Genomic DNA, 18745 nt, shown 5'->3' on the forward strand with positions numbered 1-18745 from the left:
GATTCAACTCCTGACCTACCTCATGCTGTTAACATTTATCTCTAGATGTGTTAGCAAGCAAGGTAAGACTGTGGAACAGTTTCTGGCTTTTGAGCCAATTCAGAGCAATACAGTTTGGCAGATTGTGTGGTCGCCATGGTGGATAGTTTTGGGCTGGACTTATCTAATTATAGAGGCCAATCATTTGCCAGCTACATGTTAGGGTGGTGCAATGGCTTGCAGGTGCACTTGAAGTAAAGAAACCCATTAATTCATTATATATACCTTGTGCTGCCTATTCTCTATACCTATATAGACTCAACATAAAAGTCACAATCAAACACTTGGTTGAGCTGCCAAACTGATTCCACTAAAGCTCTTTGGCAAAACTACTGTAAAATAAGAGAGGCCTTAGAAATCTCCAGCACACCAGAAAGTCCGAACAATAAGGAAAGTCCGAGTAATTTTTTATTTGACAGAAAAAGTAAATTATAAGTATAGTAAACATTAAAAAGATCATATTATGCTCATTTTCAGGTATTTCACATATTTTTTAATAGGAATTAAAGAGGCTAAAACAGGTGTGATGTGATTGTACCTCTTGGTTCTGGTTAAAAGCCTACCAGCTGAGTTCTGAACAGTCTGTAGTTGTTTCAAGTTTTTTTGATTAAGACAAGATTAGGACTAGAGAAAGGATATATACAGAACAGCACCAACCTCCAATTTCAAGAACAAATACATACAAAAGACCACAAGACACAAACAATGTACACAACCCAAACAATTTACAAACAATGATACATTCAAAATTGCATAAATTGCTTGCCTGGCTTTTACTTGCGCTAATTATAATAATTGTAGAACACTTGTGGACCACACAAGACAATGCTTGACTTGAACAAACTGAATGTCAGTGTAAGTGGTTAGTTGACTGACTGTATGACTGTCCGAGTTGCAGGCTGATGAAGCTAGCTAGTCAGATGACTGACCAGCAGTTGGATTATCTGAGATTATGGCTTCCATTTGATTTGTTGGGTTTGTTTGTAATCTCTTAAATATCACATACTGTCCTCAGTACACAAGCACAAAAGCAGTGTAAACAAAAATACACATCAAAATGACAAATGACTACTTGTTCACATACACAGACCAGTCATCTTTTCATTCATCTTCTCCATGCAACAGCTTGGAATTGGATTTTTTTAATCATAAAAATCAATCCCTACAGTAATAACTAACCCTAATTCCAATCTTCAGTGGAGTCAAAAATGTGTGAAAAAATAAGTGGTGATGTCAACATTCACCTTAAGAACTCTTCTGATTCTCTCAGCCGGGATTTGTCTATACCTGATCTGTTGTATTTTCTCGTGTTCCAGCCTTATCTAAATACAACTTTCTCAGTTTTTTATTGGATTGACCCACTCTAAATGTTTATTCTTTGGAAGGCCCTGGCTCCAATCTTGTTATGTCCATATTTATATACAATGTATGGCTTCAAGGGTGCAGGTATGGACAGTGCAGACAGTGTAGCCACACTGGGGCCCGCACTATAGAGGGGCTGCGAGTCTTAGGGTGCTTTCACACCTGTAGTTCGGTTAATTTTGTCCGGATCAAGTGAAAAAAATGATGCGCTGTTGCATTTTAGTTCTGGTTCCAGTTCATGTTCACACTGCAGTTTTACAAACGGACCAGAGAAGTAACCATGACGTTACACAGACGTACAGGTAACTTGTTGATTGGACAGCTTTGGCGATTGATCCTGCATCATCACCATCGACCAACGTGGGGAAATCAAACTCCGGTGACTGACGCAAGTTTGTGCAGCACTTTAACGCTTCTGAAGAGCTCACAAAGTAATAATTTATTATAAGTATGATTAGTAGTATTAGTCTATTTAGATAGAGCTTTAATAAAGTGATTTCTTGAACACTTGCATAATGCATTGATTGTTATTTCAATTTACTAAAGATGTGACTTTATCAGGTCTCCTTTGAAGAACTTATAATAAATCTCTGTGGAATAAAGTCTAACGCAGACTCCGGTAACACGGAGATGTTCCCCTGGGGTGACTCCTTCATGAAGCGGGGGGAAGCGTGAAATCACCTTATGGAGTGAGAAAGACCAAACCTTTTAGCAAGGTCACCATGCAATAAATTTAGACGCAGCTTCATCAGGGTCATCAGGATTCACTCAAGTGAAGGTCAGTATCAATATCTGAATGAGTTGTAGCTAGCTAGCCTACTAGCAGCTGCAATATATATTACTTACAGGAATAATGTGAGCTATTAAATGGAGGAGCTCATACTATCTTGCACCATCTTAAATATGAAATATAGAGGGTGGCAATGGTAATCATGCAAAATTCTTTGTATTTAGTTAACAGCTTGTTTCTAATTAATACATTTATTAATGAATCTGACAACCTGTTCAGCACCTGACATGACTTCTTCACCGGGGCATCGTAAACAGGAACACAGATATGGGCACTTGGGTGAGCACTTCAGGTTTAAATCCTTCAGCCATACCCTCAAGTGTTCCTTATCTTTAGGAGGAGGGTGCAAATTGTAAATTGCAACAGTTGGACCTCTTCACATTATGCCTGCAATATTGTTGCTGTAATTTTCTAATTGTCAAACATTTTGGCTAGCAGCTAGCTTAGATCCCTCTCAGAAGTAGGATGACAAATGAACATGATGCTGTCACCTTTGTTGTTGTGGGAAATATAGTGAATAGAGTCTATAGTACACATGCTGGAGCAATATTGGAGTTTTAAATATAGAGGAACAGTCAAGAGAAATTGTGTCACTGTTAAGCCTCATTTGAACATAATTACCAAAGTAGTAGTTGGCATGTGGGAAACTGTCTTTTCATGTTGCTTTTTGTGGAACTTCATACTGCAACGCAAGCTCAGCTGGGTTTGATCTACACACACACACGCTTCTGAAATGAATCTGGCTGTAATTCTGTCATCTTGATCAGGTTCATACAGAGGAGGAGTCAGGGGTGGTTTCTCTTCCTTCTCAGACTGCGTCACTGCCTGTCCTCTCCTCTATTTATCCTTCCATCACTCCTTCTTCTGCTCCCTCCTTTCCTCCCTTCTTCTCTCCTGGTCTGACAGACAGTTATGTAATATCCTGCCTGCCTGCATCATCTCCATCTCTCTCTGTCTCTCTCTTTTTATCATCAGCATCTTTGTTCCTGTCTCACCCAAACTCAATCTGTCACACCATCTACCCTGTCTCCTCTTTTGCTGTCTCATTCCTCCTTCTCAGAGATCCCCTCTCTGTCTTTTTAATTAACAAGTGGAATAAATGGTAGGTATTTAAACAAAGTTTGTCCTCTTACTGCAGTCAATAAGTATCTCATTCATTACCACTGTTAACAAATTCAAAAATATTTTAGGCAATAAATGAATGAAGGATGAAGAATATAAATGGTTAGTATGTCTGAATTCATCTCCTTCCAACTCCAGTTTAATTTAAAACCGTAAGGAGGTTAGCCGACCAGAGTGCAGGACGATTGGACCAATTGTTAATAAGTTATAGAGATGTGCGGGTCGATAATAAAGTATCGATATTTTTGATCCAAACGTTTCCTGCTCTAGGATTGATCCTCTTATAAAAGGATCACTATGTAAACTCAGTAATTTGGAGTGAGTGTGAGTTTAGAATAAATAACTTGCTTTCACCAGGATGGTCTAATTATACCCGGTTATAGGCACTACTTCTCGTTCCGCCTGTCAATGTCATGTGAGTACTATGGGTCTGTGACGTAGCTTATTGAAAGTGAGCCACTGCAGCCCTTTACATTTCACATGAAGACTGAATACTGACTATGGCTGACTGTGCCTGGCTGTATTTTAGCTTTGGAGATAGGGTGTGCAAAGATCGTGAAATACTGTGGCAACACCGCAAACCTCGCTAAACTGAGAGTCACAAGACAGAGTATGATGATGTTAGAAATGGTGGTCTGAGGAGATTTGTATTATAATTAAAAAATATGACAGTAGTTTGATGTCTTGTCATTATGCATATTATACTTTTTATTTCACTCATCAATACAGAATTGGGGGGGTTGATTATGTTTAATTAAAGCAAAATTATGTAGTATTTTTATCTTACAACAACTTCAAAATCATTTTGATGGTACATTGACTTGTTACAGGGTGAATGGGGTCTCGGTCATTACCCCACACTACCCTAACCTGCCGTTAGCTCATTCAGGGGCCTTGCTATCTTAGCATAATCTCAAATGAATTGCCTATAATACACTGCAAACCCCAGACACGACTTCAGCTCTTTAATGTTGTTGGATTTCACACCAGGTTATGCAAGTGGCTATTTCTCCACTCCTTACTCACACAATATGCCCAAGGTATTTGACGGATGTTTTGAAAAAATGACACTTCTCTGGGGAGAGTTTCCTTTCAGCTTTCATGCTTTGTGCTCTTCAAGGGTGCTAGAGAAGACAATTAGGTCATCTAAGAACACTAGAACGTCTTTGAGGCTCCCCATGCACTTCTCCATTACATGTTGAAACGTGCTGGGAGCATTGGTCACCCCTGGGGCATGCGATTAAATTCCCAGAACCCCATTGGTGTTACAAATGCCGTCTTGTGTCCTCAACTTCAACCTGATAATATCACAACTTCAAATTCATGACTGAAAACCATTTTGTGTTTTGTAAGGTGTACATATCTTTGATTGTCTGGTTATTCAGCTTGTGATAATCAACGCACAGCCTGATTGTGCCATTCTTTTGTTACAACCACAATGAGGTAAGAGAACAACATTTCAGATTCACAGATTAAATGGCATCACACAGTTCCCAACAGCCTCTTTATCTGAAGGGTGAATACATCTTGGCTATTACTTAGGAGCCGTATATTATGATTTACAACTGTGGTGTGTCCATAGTCCAAATCTTCTGACACAGAATAGAGTTTCTCAGTGATTCTCTTTTTCTACTTTTCAGACAGGGGAATCAATGAGGTCCAAGGAAGGAAGCAGGCCAAATCAGGTCAGCTGATGTTACTGCACAAGGCAGTTATTGTGGCAATTTGAGAGGCTTCTTCTGTGTCACTGTCTTGACTCTCAGCAGATGCTAACAGTAAAACTGACAATGTTACGTGGATTGGTATATACATATCGGTTTGCTCTATAATCAGGTACAATAAGTGCTAGAGTGCACATTTCCTCAGCTTTCCCAGCAATTTCTAATGGGAAGAAGATGTTTAACTCTATGTATCCCAGGTAAGGCCCAGCTTGGCAAACTGCACCTTCTATATCCAGAAGGTTTTGCAATGGCTGGATTGACTGGGAAGGCAGAGAGAGCCTGTGAAATCTGACACTGTTGTTACCCGAGAGCCTGAGGCAAGGAGGGAAGGTCATTAATAACCATCAACAGTCAATGTGGCAGTGTGCTTTGATCCCACTAGTGCATTTAAAAGATCTTCTACTGAAATTTCAGGAATAGACTGACCCATATTATCAACTTGTCTGGCAATATGGCAAGTCTCCCTACATTTAAAACAAAGCCAAGGTTTTGGTTCTGACCTTGGGGCATGCTAATGTTCTTGATCACCAGCTGCTGCACTCAGCAGCTGTAGGATGGTAGTTGTAGCAGTCTCAGTTTTGCTGAAGGGAGGAGCAGGGTCTGATCTCAGCAGCCATGAATGATATAAGTTTGAATAGCTGTTGGTTGTTGTCAGCTTTGTGTAAACCCCGCCTCATGTGACTGCGGTGCTGAGAAGTGCTAGTGTTATTTGAAGATATTTAGATGGTTTTTCACCTGCATCATGGCGAGTGCTGAGAAACATGGCGAAGATTTCCTCTCCATCAACAAGTCCATATGCTGACTGCTGACTGAAGAGGTCTGACATAATAATGCAGAGATGAAATTACAACCAAGTTGTTTTACAATGTCTATAGCCTTCTATATCCTTCTTTGAGTTCAACATATAGGCACCAGTTTTTGCTGGTGGTCTGGGCACTCTACCTGAGAAGGACTGCAGACACTTGGAGTCTAAGCTTATTCTACTATTATGTTTTGAACACATTGGGGGCTCAGCACATCCTTGTCTAATACTGCCAAACTGCCTTGCATAGCTAGCCTTTTGGGTTTTGCAGCCTTAGCAGCCGATGTGAAGGCAGACCACCTTTAAATTCCTGTCAATACTTTATTATAATTTTGGGGGAATGTTGGTTATTTCCTGTGCTGACAGTGGAGCTGACTTAAGAGTGAAGCCTGCACTGGAAGCAACTCCACAGAGGATCCCTAGAGGCGGACTCCTCTCAAAATTTCAGGTCAATCAGACTTATGATGCAAGTAGTCTTTTCAAAATTGCATTTTTGGGTCTTAATTACAGCGCCACTATCTGGCCAATCAGTGTCATATTTCTAGAGAAGCAATTACACATAATTTCTAGTTATTGGGCCAAGTTTCATCTTGCTTGCTCATTCCACGGCAGTTTGAGGCGCAACAGAGCTACTCATGCTGAAATCCTGTCTGGGTTTTCTCCATCCATCCATCCATCTTCATCCGCTTATCTGGGGTCAGGGCAGCAGCACCAGCAGGGGACCCCAAACTTCTCTTTCCCGAGTAACATTAACCAGCTCTGACTGGGGGATCCTGAGGCATTCCCAGGCCAGTGTGGAGATATAATCTCTACTCTGAGCTCCTCGCGGATGGCCGAGCTTTTCAACCTATCTCTAAGGGAGACACCAGCCACCCACCTGAGGAAACCCATTTCGGCCACTTGTACCCGCGATCTCATTCTTTTGGTCATGACCCAACCTTCATGACCATAGGTGAGGGTAGGAACAAAAACTGACCGGTAGATCGAGAGCTTTGCCTTACGACTCAGATCTGTTTTCGTCACAATGGTGCGGTAAAGCAAGTGCAATACCACCCCCGCTGCTCCGATTCTCCGGCCAATCTCCTGCTCCAATCTCCCCCTCACTCATGAACAAGACCCAGAGGTACTTGAACTCCTTCACTTGGGGTAAAGCCTTACCTGGAGGCACTCCACCGGTTTCCTGCTGAGAACCATGGCCTCATTAGGGGTGCTAATCCTCCTCCCAACCGCTTCACACTCTGCTGCGAACCGATCCAGTGATAGCTGGAGGTCACAGACCGATGATGCCATCAGGACCACATCATCCGCAAAAAGCAGTGACGAGATCCCAAGCCCACTGAACGGCAACCCCTCCTCACCACGACTACGCCTCGATATCCTGTCCATGAATATCACAACCAGGATTGGTGAAAAAGTGCAGCCCTGACGAAGGCCAATCCTCACCTGGAAAGAGTCCGACTTACTGCCGAGTACTCGGACACAGCTCTTGCTTTGGATGTACAGGGATTGGATAGCCCTGAGAAGGGCCCCCCTCACCCCATACTCCCGCAGCACCTCCCACAGTATCTCCTGGGTGACCCGGTCATACGCCTTCTCCAGATCTACAAAGCACATGTAGACTGGACGGGGCATACTCCCAGGCCCACTCCAGGATCCTTGTGAGAGTAAAGAGCTGGTCCGTTGTTCCACGACCAGGACGAAAACCGCATTGTTCCTCGGAACCCTCCATTCCAGCACCTTGGAGTAGACTTTACCTGGGAGGCTGAGAAGTGTGATACCCCTGTAATTGGCACACACTCTCTGGTCCCCCTTTTTGAACAGGGGAACCACCACCTCAATCTGCCACTCCTTCAGCACTGTACTGGCGCCTGTCATCCAAGACAACCCCTCCAAACCCAAAGCTTTTAGTGTTTCTGGGCGGATCACATCAATCCCTGGGGCTTTGCCACTGTAGAGTTGTTTGACTACCTCAGTGACTTCCACCAGGGAAATTGACAAGAAACCCCCATCAGCCTCCAGCTCTGCCTCTACTAGAGAGGGCGTGTCAATCGGATTTAGGAGTTCCTAAAAGTGTTCTTTCCACCGCCCAATTACCTCCCCAGTTGAAGTCAACAGGATCCCATCCTTACTGTATACAGCTTGCACGGTTCCCCTCCTGAGGTGGGGGTTTTCCGAACTTCTCCCACACCTGCTGCTTTGCATCTGCCACAGCAGAGGCTGCAGCCCTTTGGGTCTGTCAGTACCTTGCAACCGCCTCCGGAGTCCTCTGAGACAACAAATGCCGGAAGGCCTCCTTCTTCAGTTGGACGGCTTCCCTGACCACCGGTGTCCACCACGCTGTTCGAGGATTACTGCCCCTTGAGTTACCTAAGACCCTGAGACCACAGCTTCCTGCTGCGGCTTCAGCAATAGAACATTTGAACATTGCCCACTCAAGTTTAATGTCCCCAACCTCCACAGGGATGCCAGAAAAGCTCTGCCGGAGGTTTGAGTTAAAGATCTCAAGAACAGGGGCCTCCTCCAGACGTTCCCAGTTCACCCGCACTACCCGTTTGGGCTTACCGGGTCTGTCCAGAGTCTTCCTCCACCCCCTGACCCAACTCACCACCAGATGGTGATCAGTTGACAGCTCCGCCCCTCCCTTCACCCGAGTGTCCAAAACATGCGGCCTCAAATCAGATGAAACGATTACAATATCAATCATCAATCTTCGGCCTGGGGTGCTCTGGTACTACGTACACTTAGGAGCATCCTTATATTCGAACATGGTGTTCGTAATAGACAATCCATTACTAGCACAGAAGATCAGGGGGGCCGTTCCTCCCAATCACGTCTTTCCAGATATCTCTATCATTGCCCACATGCGCATTGAAGAACTCCCAGAACTATGGAGTTCTGCTGGGAGGCTACCCAAACAGAACTCCATTCAGGGTCTCCAAGAAGGCCGAGTACTCTGAACTGCTGTTTGGTGCATATGCACAAACAACAGTCTGAGTTTCTCCCCCCACTACCCGAAGGTGTAGGGAGGTGACCCCTGTGGATCTTCCTATGGATGGTGGGTCCAAAGGATGGAGAGGGGGGTGCCACGTTGCTTTTTCAGGCTGTGCCCGGCCGGGCTCTGTGGCAAACCCGGCCACCAGGGGCTCGCCGGCAAGCCCTCCTTCTGGGCCTGGCTCCAGATGTGGGCCCCGGGCTTCCTCTGGGCAGGGTCTCTCCTCCTCTTCCTCGTTTTTTCTGAAAACATAAATATAAGGGAATAGTGAATGTCATGTAATCATTTTACTTTCATTTAATTGCTGTCTCCAGGATTGACAACCTACTTGTTCTCAAGTTATGGGTTGGGCTGCTCTAACAGTTAAAAAAAAAAAGTTAAATCTGAAGTGTTGTTAGATGATTAATGAGGGAGGAAAGAAGAAAAGTCCAGTTACACACATTTATTTGCATTTTTGTACTTTTCTCTAATATTTGCTTTGATGGTGAAATATTTAGGCCTCAATTATTTGAATGAAACCAATTGAGAAGTTCATAATAGAGGGAAACTCTGTCCCTCTCTAACCAGTCCACTCAGCCTCTCTGTCTCAGTGTGGATTTTTATAATTATATATAATGTTAACCATAACAATAACCCATGATCATGATCCTTAATTTTAATGCACTGTTGTGTATTTTTGTACTGTTCAGTCGGATTACAATACCAAGGCCACCTATACCCCCTTGACACATGAACATACACAACATGAGTGTCAGCAGAGTCCAGTGTCACCTCTCTGGAGCTCTGCCCTCCTGTGGCCACACACTGCTGCAGCTCCTTTCTTCTATTCCATTCTCACACAGTTTATCAGGACTTTTTCATGTGCGTTTTGTTTTTACTCTGTCACGAATGCGACTTGATGCGAAGTACAATACTTGTCATAAAAAGCACTTAAGTAAAAGGAAAAATTACAGATTTTTTAAAAAGTACAAGTACAAATGTTACAGTAATGCAAGTAAATATTACTTGTTACTATTGCTAGTCCTGGTTACTATCCACTGCTGGGTTAATTGTCTGTATCCATTGTATAGGATATCATGGTGAGGCTGCTGATCAGATGTTCACAAAACGTAAGGCCATAATATGTCTCCCTGTGCTGGTCTCTCTTTTTCAACAACACTAGCAATGAGGCTCTAAATAAAATAATTATGTTACAATAAACAATTCTTTATTTATATGGTGCTGGTTATGACGGGTACCATCATATCTAGGTGTTGTGCAGGATTTAGGCTACACAGTCCAGTTGTTAAAACCATTCTTTTTTAGTCTGCACCAATCCATAGGAGTTTAACGCTTTAACCATCTGATGACCTAAATAAAGAGGGAACTCCTGCAGAGCCGAGGCTTAGCTGAACGTTTGACACACTGATACACTGGATATCTTAATACTGGTTCACAACTCACGCACAGATTAAAACACTTTGACACACACACTCATTCTCAATAAGTTATATGTAAGCAAGCAGCTGCAAACACACGTCCTCATCTCTGTCAATCACTAATTATAATCCTATTGAAATATTATTAATGTAGTGTTACAGTGAGACAGTGCTATACAGCTAAAAGTTAGTGCTGTAGAGTAAGGTTGAGGTTTTGGAAGATTGGCAGCATTGAAGGGTTTGGGGGTGGGGAGAGAGAGGGATGTCAGAAAGAGGATTTGGGAGAGAGTTTAAAGATTGTTGGGGCGATTTGGGGCGAGGCTACACAGGGGGTGTCTGGGTTAGAGGGGTTAGAAGTAGGGGATTGGGGAAATGAACATAGCAAGACATGAGTGAGGAAGGGTGAAGCAAGCATGACCGGTGGATTTAGAGGAAAGAAGGAAATGTGGGCAGTCTTAAACATAAAATATAACTCCTCCAGGATAGAGACGTACTGAATCTGACCCACCACATTAGTCTTCTGCTGCTGTCACTGACAATTCACTGCAGTGTTTAATAAATGCATGAAACAAAAACACAATGTATAAATGTACAAATGCTCATGTCAGGTTTTGGTGCTCAGCAAGGTGATTGGTTGTCTACAATTCTTTCCTAAAAAGAAGAGGATACTTCATATAAACTGAATTCTCTGGCATCTGAGTCACTACAACTTCATGTACCTCTCAATGACTAAAAAAGTGCGCTAGTGACTCAATACTGCTTTTTATTATTTTTAGAGTAGCATTTTAGAGTATTTTACTTTCTTTCTTACCACTACCATTACTACTATGTGTTCTCTTTCCTCTTTCCTCCTCCTTTAGGGAGACAATTAGTGTATCAATTCAATTTTAAATCAAATCTCCCCTTCTGGTAGAAAAATTGAGGATTTCATTGTTTTTCACTAGTTTGCACAGTTTAAACAGTAAATCTGCTTCTGCTTCTCCTGTACAAAACAAAGCAGTCTAGACAGCAACATGGAGCCTAACAGGGTAGTGATAGCATGGACATACAGCACCACCAGGTGGACAAAAGGCCTTTTGCAATTTCAATATAACGAGGTATTTGATTTCCTCTCCTTTTGAAATGGTTTTAACGGTATATCATGCTGAAATTGCAATAGGCAGTTAGCATGCCACACAGTCACTCAGTATACTGTATGTAATGTAGTGAAAATGTTATTAATGGTACTGGTTGATAGATAATATTTATACTTGGGTAACACAATGTAAGAATGACTCTACATGACTTACAGTAGCTCTTCCCTTGCAATCCTCAGCCAGCGAAGCTGCTCCCAAGCTGAAACACAGACAGAGGGCTGTTTGTTTGTGAGGAGTGCATATTTACCACCTGCGAATGTTTTCATCCAGCTTTTTATTAGGGAGGATCACAAATAACCTTAACTGACCCAGCATGCTCTTTTTCAGTGACATCATGCTTCACATTCACACAGTTACATAAATGTAGCTTGTTTGTTAGCTCTTGATTTAGCGACAGTAGTAGTACAGTACTCAGATACTTTAAAAGATCTGGGCCGGTATTTATCAAGCTTCTCAAAGTGCCATTTTTGTCTTAAGTGCTGAGAATTCATGAAATTTCATCCTACTTTTAAACTTAAGAATAAAAGCAAGTTATCAAATTTCTCAAAGCCAACAATCACTCTTACTCTCCCAGTTATTTAAGACAGCTCGAGAGGTCTCTCAAGTGGTTAGGAGCTGCCAGTAGGGCTTGTGATGGCGCTGTGGAGACAGAGACATGCGGAGAGGAGAGGAAGAATTGTGACGACGAGCAGTTAATAAGACAGGGTTGGACAGCGCAGGCATAAACTTTGTCAGCGAGTTGGGGAGGGACGTCATCTCACCACTGACTTTACACAGTAATGCGTTTTCAGTTAAATGGAAGGTGGAGATGACGCTTCGTTTCTTTGCCACAGGACAAATGCAGCAATGCTGATGATTTTGGCCGTAACAAACATCAATAAGCCGAATGGTCATGTAAACAATTATAGCAGTTACGCTATAGCGCCACACATTGTCACGCGATTCATCGACTTCCCAACAACACCCTCGTAATTCGACAGAAGCAAACACAGTTCATGCAAATAGCCTACAGGAGGCGCATTTGATGGCGCTCATCTAAAGATAATTTTTTTAAATATTTCATTTATTTATGTCGAGGCCTATATCATAATGTATTATCTTCTATGCTTTATTGTTAAATGTGTGTTGGATATAAACTCCTCTTAGGAATTTCACCATTCAATGTGAATTTATCTGAAAATATTCTTAAATAAGGAAATCTATTCAGTGATTGGTCCTTGGGACATCATCATCCAAAATCCTGTTTGCGGCACAGCAAAGTGTCGTAATCAGCTCTAAGACTGACACTTAAGATTTAGTCTAACTATTAAGCACAACTTTAAGGCAAGAATTTTTTTACTCTTAAGTCAGTTCTTAGCAGTGTTCTTATGAGAAATTCTGAGAAGCTTGATAAATACGGGCCCTGGTAAAAAAGCACCAGTAAACCAATATACAATAAATTATTATTACTATTAGATATTATGAAGCTGTTCACTACTACTAGTTGGTCAGGTGGAGCTATATTTATCTACTAGATATATACTTACTGTATGTCGTTAAGTAAGATAACTCTGAGGGGGTGTTAGATGATTAACGGGGTAGGAAAGAGGAAACAACACTACATATTTATAAAATATATATTCATTTTGTTGCTGTTCTTAACTTATGAAAAACTGGATCATTTTACCTCTCTGGGCCTCAAAGACATATTTAACTTATACTAAGTTTTTCCTTTCATGCTTACCACATGTCCTTTTAGGTCAAATCTTCATCTGGAAAGTAAGTGGTATAGAGTAAATGAAATACTCAAGTACAGTACTTGAATAAATGTTGTTGGTTATTTGCCCTTGCAGACATCAGTGTATTTCTGAAGCATGGCTGCACAATAATGGCCCCACATACATCACTGCTCAATCATGTTTTCCAGACGTGTTCACTTCACACAACACGAGGAGTTCTGCAACCAAGGAATACTGTGGTACACATCTCTCACTGTTGACATAATAAATGTTTTGAAGATGTCTGTAATTATTTAGGAAAATAATAATTTAGATTATATGTTTGTGATTCTTTGAACCACAAACCTGAAATCAGTATCAGCCTAAAATAGCATTCAGTATCAGTGTAATGCCTTCAAAGGCTGTTAGACTTTTTGCAAACACTCAGTGCTCAGTAACTCATTCCTTCCCTCGCTGCCTCTTAGTCTCTTAGTCTCTCTTTCTTTCATCATTCCATTCATTCTGGTTTCCTCTTTCACCTCCATGTTTGTATGAGTAGGCCTGCGGGCGATGCATGTTTCATTTTGAATAAATTGTAGCTCTCTGCTTTTCAGCACCTTTCGACTCTTTACATCACTTGATGCAAGTAGAGCAACACACACACACACACACATACACCGACAGACATGACATGCGTGACAAATGTAATATTTCCTCCTAGATGGGACAAGGAAATGTATGTGCCTGCTATTGTCTGACCAACAATACGGTACATTCACACTTTAGGGAAAGAAAGACAACATTACCACTGGCTTCAAAGAATCTTAATGTAAGAAAAACCCAGACACAGGAAATTATGCTTTTGTCGTTTTTCTATGTGAAGGTTGATAAAGAACACTTGCAGCCTGTCACACTAATGATAACAGTTCTGAATTGTGTGTATCTGTGTGAAGGCAAACATTATGTTCATGAGTCATAACATTAACATGAAAATTACTTTACAAGCATCTTAACACAACATGTGCACATAATGTGGATTGTTACACCAGATTCCTATGTTTACAATACTCTTTATTAATGCTAACAAAATACATACAGAATGCTATGCAATATCACTATTACCGACATCACCCTTTATGTATGCATTTTTACATAATATGTCATGTGCCTCTCAAGGCCATTTGTACAATTTCTTGTATTGTATTTCTTGCACCACTAATGCCAAAACACCACAATCCTTGACCGTTTTTTTAAAAGAAAAACATTCAAATTTTTTAAATCTGCGTCTGAATCTGTGTCATATTAGTCTTTGGTAATACATACACATGTCATGGGATCCATGATGGACAACTTGTTCCATAAATTTTTTTAGCAGCAGCAGTCAATAGTTAGATGAGAAGATTGATACCACCCTAACGTTTGTACGGTAAATAAGCTACAGGTAGCAGCTAGGTAGCTTAGCTTTGCACAAAAACTGGAAACAGGGAGAAACAGTTAGCTTGGCTCTGTCCCAAGGTAACAAAATCTTCTAAAGAGACGTCTTTCTGCCAAGATAAGCTATCATTGATGGCTCTAGCTTTGTATTTAGTTTTCATATATCATCTAACCCTCAATGCAACAAAATGACTAAGCGTATTTCCCAACGTATCAAATTAACGTGTGTTTTTATTTGATCAACATCAAAACTTGATCCCATTTGACTCCATTGATGTACCTTTTCGCCATATAAAAGTGTTTCAAATTTCTCTCTGACAGTGGCCGATGTTGTCACCTTTGGCATGTTTTTTTTTATTGCCTCAGACTTATGATAATAATGAGATAATGATGCTAATGATACATCTTTAACTTTAACTCTTCAGCTCTTTCTCTCTGTTTCCTTATCTTCACATGTTCTGATGTCCACGTCCACCATGCCTGACTTTTCCTCGTGCTAATCCTCTCTCTCTTTTCCCTCTGCTCATTTCTATCACTCATCTCTCTCCCTCCCTCAGCTCGTTCTTTTCTTCAGCTCAGTCTAGATCAGAGATTTTAGGATCCCTTGATATCCAGCATGCTATTTAATACTCAAATACACACCCAGCCACAAACACACACTCTCAACTGTCGGTACTCACTCACTTCCCGTGAGGTGAATGGAGCAGAGAGGGCCAGACCACCGAGAGGGGTCGGGTCACACACACACACACACACAGCTCAGTTTCACCACACAGACAGGCAGACACATGCCAACATAAATAAACATACATTAGAAGAAATGCACACACACTCAACACATACAACTGGGCACACACATGCTTGCTTGGAGGCAGAGCTGCTGAAAGGTGATCTGTGCTGGATGCAGAGGCCGTGTGTGTGTGTGGATGTACATGTGTACGACCTATTAGTGTAGTGCAGCCACAGGAACTACTGCTATTTCCTGTGTTTTACATCTGACTGTATTTATTTATTACAATGGAAATGGTTCAGCAGTGCAGATTAAAGGAACACGTCAATGATTTAGAGATTTTCTTGCTGTTTAAATTTACTGAAAGTGCTGTGTCAGCAGTAGATGATGGAGACTTTCAAAATAATATATCCTACAGTTGCAGAGAGTAGCTTATCATCAAATCTCGAGGCACTTTGTAACGTCAATTTTCTGAGAATGCGCTAGAAAGAAGCACATTTTCACAATAAAATGTAAGGTAAAAAATTTGTTTTTGTAGTTCATAGTTCCTGGCCGTATTTGTCACCCAATAATGACAGGGATGTCCAAGAATCGACAAAGCACAGTGAAAGGTTATCAGACAAGTAAATTGCTTGATAAGATAAATACATTTAATTTACTCTACTATTCTATAGCTCATTTTATATTCTAGTCTTACCACACACATTCATTTTTCTTTCAGTTAAATGTCCCCTGACCTCCCGTTTTGTGCGTTTTAGGGCTCCATAGATTTGTCAGTTTTGTTCATTGCAGAACAGGATTAGAATGCAATAGGTACAATATTCCAAAAAGTTGTGCTTAATTCGACTCAGCAATTATGCTCGTTATTGTTTACTGTCCATAAACATTTTAATTTATAATTTTAGATGTGCTTTGTGTCTGTGTCTGCAAGTGTCAAGTAGCAATAAAAAATTAAGCTTAATTAATTTGTCTGAAGCCTTCTGTGTTTGTTATTGACAAATAGCATACAGTCAGTCACGTAGTACAAATTGAGAAATGTTTCAAAATAAAAAATGCCTTGCAAAAACTCTTGCTCTAGCCGGGCATTTATATCAGTGCTGCAATGCTGAAGCTACTTATGATTACATCGAAAGTACATTTTTATGAACTAGACCTCAAGGTCTCAAGAGTTCAGACTGAAAAATATAATTTTGGAGGAGGTATGATATATAAAGACAATGTAAAAATAGGAGTGGAAATTAGAGTACAAAAAGAGTCACAAAAAGCACACAAAATTTGTGCCCTAGCAAATGTTGTGTAATGTCGGTTCAGTGTTTGTAGTCAAAAAACACATGTTGCAAAAAGAAACATGTCAGCAATCAAATTTGAATTTCCTTCACATTTGGAATAAACACCTTTATCCTTTTATGTTTCATTACATCAGGATCTGCACAGTACAGACTGCAGCTTTTTGATTTCAGTTTGATTCAACAAAGGGTCCCGACCTTTGGCACGATCACTCAGTACACACACACACACACAACTACACAGGTCTGTCAAGATTTCATAATGTAGCAGGATATCCTACCAACACTATATAAACACTCAAAGAGGGCCAGGGGGTCTCTCACTACTGCCCTGCCCCCCCCCCCCCCCCCCCCCCCCCCCCCCCCCCCCCCCCCCCCCCCCCCCCCCGTCTCCTTCACCCTCTGAACCCAAGACATATTGGGTTGTTTGAAGGTTCAGTCTGTAATTCCAGGGCCCATGCTCCAAACAAATAGTTTTTATCCTCACTGCAAATTCAACTATTAACTTTCACATCCAGTTCTCCCAATTCAAATTTAATTCTTGCAATTCAATTTCAGTTCACTGAGACACACACCCGGAAGAGCAATCGATTTCAATCTTGCAGATTCACAGAACTTCTCAGCCAATCAGCTCTTTTTGACCATTTCCTTCACTCCTGTAAAACCATATGTGTGCTAACCATTTTACATCGGACTGCTTTCTCAGAGAGGACCTGTTACGTTACAAAGAAGGATTCGCTTCAAAACTGAAGCTCAAGGATGGATTGATACCAATTTAAAACGTGAAACCTTATAGGGTTATGATTAAGTTTTGCCTTTTTTATGTTGCTTTACTGTTTATTTTGCATGTTTGCCAGTTGAACATGGCATTAGCACGATCCGTAGCCAGTGGGTCTACTGAACACATTCTTGAGCAATGTTGGTGTGTGCAAAAGTTTACAGCATAAAGTATAAAGAATAGGTGCAATGTGCAGTGATAATAATCCAGAAATGTGCATTAATGTATCACAAAGAGTCAGATGTGGAGGCCTTTTTGATGCAGGCCAGCTGCTGTTGGGAATAACCACTTATTTAAACATCACTGTTTAGGTCACATTGGTGCTGGTGTGTCAGGTACTGGTGAGAGAGTGAAATACAATGGATGAATGCTGTTTTAAAGAGTAACTACTGAGGTCTGCTGACCTCTGGTGGTTTAATTTCTCACCTTACTGCAGTGATGTTCAGGTGCAGGTGTATGTAAGATCCATGAGTTAGAAACTTATCAGACAGCGATTTATAAGACATATTTATAATTCAGATTTTATGATAACCACTGTTGGGACAGTTACTTGAAAACTGTAATCAATCGCTTATTACACCTTAGTCATTGAAAAAGTAATTACATCAGTTTACTTATTACTTAGGAAAGCTATTTATCCTCCAAAGCCCAAGTGAAAGGCTAACATGTCCCGGAGCAGTCTGTCCACTGAAGGCAGAGACCAAACTCCCAATAAAACAGCAAAGATATTTAAATGTTGAAACACCAGAGTATTACTGGGAGATGTAAAAAAATTCTCAATTTCAAATTGTAAACTTGTACACTACTTAATACTGTAAAAGTAATTACACTATTGCCTAACACTGACCCTCTGTTGTGACAAATGCAAGGTAAACAGTAGTAATTCTGCAAAGTAATGTACCAGTAATGCGCATGCATTTGCCAGTCAAATGCAGCGCCTCACTGGATGACGTCACATTGTCAGTTTAATTTTTTTGCCATCATTTTGTCTCTTTGAAATTAATGATGATGTAGTTTTTTTCTTAGTCCTGTGTCTGTCTGAACACTGCTTTCTTTGGTCCTTTAAGGAATCATTTGTTTTGGTTATGGCAACCAAAAACCTAGTGGATATGCAGCTTCCATGCTACTATGTTAAGATTGTAAATAATGATTCCTGCAGTAGATTGGCTTTTTAAAACCATCAAGCCATTATTCTTGCAAAAGACTAATTTCCCAAGCAGAGAGAACACCTTTTTCTGCAGTAAATCTGTATGCAGGATTTAGAGATATTTACAGTGGCTGAAAAAGTCTGAAAACGGTCCAACACATTTTCATTAGGATAAATGTGCTGCAGCTTCACAACCGATGCCAGTTCAAAAACACACATTTCTCCTAATGGAAATGTTGTTAACAAAAGTTGGACTAGGTATCTGTGTGTGTGTGTGTGTGTGTGTGTGTG

The 18745-nt window shown here is 41.0% G+C and overlaps 1 long non-coding RNA gene across 1 annotated transcript in view; it reads right to left on the bottom strand.

Moving 5' to 3' along the window:
• Positions 1 to 7554: 7554 nt before the first annotated feature.
• Positions 7555 to 18745, bottom strand: part of LOC123972809 — a 12143-nt gene continuing 952 nt past the window's right edge. The window contains exons 2-3 of the long non-coding RNA XR_006825476.1: positions 11536 to 11581; positions 7555 to 9070 (exon numbers count right to left, since the gene is read on the bottom strand). This is a non-coding gene — a long non-coding RNA (uncharacterized LOC123972809). The remainder of the gene's footprint in view (positions 9071 to 11535; positions 11582 to 18745) is intronic.

Source organism: Micropterus dolomieu, linkage group LG06 (genome assembly GCF_021292245.1).
Source record: "Micropterus dolomieu isolate WLL.071019.BEF.003 ecotype Adirondacks linkage group LG06, ASM2129224v1, whole genome shotgun sequence".
In the NCBI taxonomy this organism is placed as follows: Eukaryota; Metazoa; Chordata; class Actinopteri; order Centrarchiformes; family Centrarchidae; genus Micropterus; species Micropterus dolomieu.